This window comes from Trachypithecus francoisi, unplaced genomic scaffold, assembly GCF_009764315.1.
Source record: "Trachypithecus francoisi isolate TF-2019V2 unplaced genomic scaffold, Tfra_2.0 Lachesis_group6, whole genome shotgun sequence".
NCBI lineage: Eukaryota > Metazoa > Chordata > Mammalia > Primates > Cercopithecidae > Trachypithecus > Trachypithecus francoisi.
In genome coordinates, this window is record NW_022681471.1 from 96,110,248 (window position 1) to 96,114,273 (window position 4,026).

The 4,026-nt window shown below is 40.8% G+C and overlaps 1 pseudogene; it reads left to right on the forward strand.

The window, feature by feature from the left end:
• The first annotated feature begins 1,365 nt into the window (after positions 1-1,365).
• On the forward strand, positions 1,366-1,934 carry LOC117077486 (annotated as a pseudogene).
• Positions 1,935-4,026: the final 2,092 nt, after the last annotated feature.

The window sequence follows — 4,026 nt, forward strand, 5'->3', positions numbered from 1 at the left end:
GTACAAGGTAAGTGTGTTACATCCATGAGTAAATAAGTGTGATTGCTGACAGTCCTGAAAGGTCATGTTTTCCATACAAACTAGAATTTGTCTGAATACAGAAAGAAAGCAGGGACATCCTCAGAAACACGAATGACCAAGGAACTCTATCACATACTTTCTTACTCATATTACTCTTCCATGTTAACCAACCACTTCCACAGAAAATGATAACATAGAAGGAAAGGAAAAGGGTTGCCCTATCTTTGCAAACCTTTTCCTTTCCTTTCAACTCTTCCTTATTCATCAGTGAGCTGAAGGTAGAGAGTGTTGGTAGAATGTGTGTGCATCAAGAAGTAGAATAAAAATGGTTCCTTTTCTGCAGCATTCCCACTGTTCTGATAAGAATGAAACACATACACACGTGCAAACTACAGAAGACAAATCGCGTATTTGATTAGTCCACGTATGACTTAAGTACTCTTATATTTGCATTTAAAACTGTCATTGCACAGTACAAAAATGAATGGTAAAATGCATGCTAGTAATTTAAATGTTTAATTTTTCTTCACCTGGAACTACATTACATAGCAGATAGAAAACACCATGGAAGTCCAAAAAGCGAGACCATGGACGAAAGGGATAAGTTTTATATTTTAAGTATCTTTAACAGCATTTTTTCACTGCTTTTTGAACAAAGGACCTTGCATTTTCATTTTGCACTGGGCCCCACAAATTATATAGCTGACACTGGATGGACCTTTTGGTGAGAGCTAGAAATGCCAGATTTATCGAGCTTATATGTATATAAAATAACCTGTGTATTCCTTATGCTTTCACTGCCAAAGAAAAATTGATACTCAAATATACTGCTTGTGTCTGCCATTTCTGACCACATTTGCCTCTCCTCAAGTTACATCCACCTTCTCCCTAAACTTAACATTGGTCTAACCATAACGTTACCCTTCCTGTCATTGTACCCCAATCCACCAGTGCAAAAATTGGGTCAGAATAGAAGGGTATACTGAACCAAGATGTTCCTGAACCAGGTTCCGGGTATTTACCCACTCTGTCTTTATACTGTCAGGTTTGAAATCCAGCTAAATAGGAATAAGAAGGAAAGTGTTGCCTCTTCTACTCTTCCCTGGAGAAGAAGAAGGAGAAAGGAAGAGGAGGAGAAGGAGGAGGAAGAGGAGAAGGCTGGACACTGAGCACCTCCTTACTCTAACAAGCTCTAGACCTGTACATTTCATGTATATGTCTTTTAACCTAGAAGAGGAACAGTTCCCAGCAGCCCTTTGCTGGCATCCTATGGTGCCAGTATAAATATTGGAAAGAGGAAATTACCTTTAGCTTCTTCTTTTAAAAAAAATTCTGGCACTGTCTCCTCCGCAGTGGGAGCAGCTCTCCTGCCACAGCCCCTCATCCCCTGAAAATGTTCGCCTGCTCCAAGTTCATCTCCTCTCCCTCGCTGGTCAAGAGCACCTCACAGCTGCTGAGCCATCCTCTAGCTGCAGTAACAACCAGAGATACTGACAGATGAGAGCCTCAGCAGCTTGGCAGTCTCACGTCCCCTTACCCCACTTGTCTCTAGCCACAGCTTCCAAACCAGCACCATTTCAAGGGACATCAACACAACAGCCAAGTTCATTGGAGCTAGGCCTGGCACAGTTGGGGTGCCTGGCTCTGGGGCTGAGATTGGGACTGTATTTGGGAGCCATCATTGGTTATGCCAGGAACCCTTCTCTGAAGCAACAGCTCTTCTCCTACGCCATTCTGGGCTTTGCCCTCTGGGAGGCCATGGGGCGCTTTTGCTTGATGGTGACCTTTCTCATCCTCTTTGCCATGTGAAGGAGCCATCTCCACCTCCCATAGTTCTTTCTCCCATGTCTGGTCGGCCCTGTGTGTTCCTTTTCCTAAACCTTCTCAGGCAGCCTGGGGAACATGGTTGGCTCAGGGTTTGACTTGAGCATCCACAGATTGAGAGAGAAAAGACAAATAAGTACTATGTTAACAAGAAAAAAATTATGGTAAAATATACATACCATAAAAATTTTCATTTTTGCCATTTTAATTGTACAGTTCTGTAGCATTAAATACATTCACATTGTTGCACAACCATCACCACTATCCATCTTTCAGCTTATTAATTGCAGCTAGAACCTACCAGTGGCCGTTCCTCTGAAATGCCCAGCTTAGATTGCACTTTCAAATTAAGGAAGGAAAAAGAAAAACAATAAAGCCTGAAAAAAAAGTTTGTAAAAGTGACTGAATGCATGTCAGAAAGACAGCCAAGAAGAAGAAAATGTCACCAACATGAATCTGACAAAGTGAGAAACACAAGGGACTTCTGAGAGTGTAGAGTCCAACCATCCTCTTTTACATATTGTCAAGTCCTCAAAAAACCTGCCAGGAGAACCTGTTACAGTACCATGCAAAGCAGTTGAGGGGTGTCCTGATCAGACTCACTGCGGTAAGGAAGAACACCATCTTGACAGTCTTAGTAGTGTCTCAGAAGGGGTAAGTGGGAAGTATCTTTATACAGTTTTAGGACCTGAGCTGGGTGATTTTAAGGTGGGTTTTACAAGGTGCAAAACTAGGATTGGGCCGAGTTTATGACATACTAGCTTTGGATCAGTGGGCACAGCAAAAGACTTGAACGAGTCTTTATGAGTAAGCTGTTAGTCTTCGTAGGTGAGTTATTCTAGTTAGTTAACAGTCTTATCTTCTAGGAACTATTATTTCCTAGAGCAAGTAGCTTAAGTTATTTTTGTTTGCTCTCAGTATTTTTTAACATGAGAACAGGAACATATGCCTGGTCTCAGTATTGTTAAACACAGGAACAGGAATTTATGTTATTTCAGCTTTCAACATAAGGAAACCAAGGCAGAGAGGGGTTAAATAACTAGCTCAGAAGTGAGCAGCTGGTAACAGAGCTAAAGTTTAACCTATAGCCCCTGACTACAAGTCCAGGACTTGTAGTCACCACTCCCTACCCCATTACACACACACACACACACACACACACACACACACACAGAGCTAACTGCCGGAGTTACTTTCTCTTAGAATGAAAAACTTACAATATAATCACATCACAGAAAATTTGGAATAAAGAAAGGATAGCTCAAATCCCATCACCATATCAACTGTTATTTCCTTCCAATTTTTCTTCATAAATAGTGATTTTGTTTTTGTTTTGATTCTATAGTGTTCATTTACTTTCTCTCTACAGTTTTTGTTTCTCTAAAGTCTTCTTGAGCAAGATGTGTGCTTTTTCCTGGTTCCCCTTTGTGCTTCTCTACCATCAAGGAAGAGACTCTGCTTTTGTTGAAAAAGTTCCACGCATTTCCAAACGGGCTAGGGCCACTAAGATTCTGCTAGAACCATCTAGTCGGAAAGAGCAGTTTTAACAGGCATAGGCCCCAGAAAATGGGTCTTCCCACTGGCTCAGCTTGAGGGGCCCAAAACTCTTCAGGCAACTGACCAGTGATACTAAGGCAATGTCATTTGGTTCTCAGTCATACCCACACTTCATAATATAGTTGCCCATCCCTCCATTTCCACAGGGGATTGGTTCCAGCACTCCAAGAGAATACCAAAATCTGTGGATGCTCAAGTCTTCTATATAAAATGGTGCAATATTTATATATAACTTACACACATCCTCCCATATAGTTTGAATTATCTCTAGATTACTTATAACACTTAATACAATATAAATGCTATGTAAATAATTGTTATACTATATTTTTATTTGGATTATTTTTACTGTTGTATTGTTATTGTCAACTGAAGAAGCACAAGGTTTATAAATTTGGAAAGGAGAACTGTATTTCTCATAAAGGGTTGCAGCCTACAGGCTGGCCTCCCACAGGCTGGGATGCATAGCTTCCAGTGAAAGCTGAGAGCAAGCACTTTGAGGGAGGGAAGGATAAGACAGGAATTTGTGCTGGATGGGTTGTGTAAGTATACACATTTAATAAGCTATAGGAGGATTTATGAATATTTATGAAAGAAGCATGCATATATCCAGTTGAGTTTCAT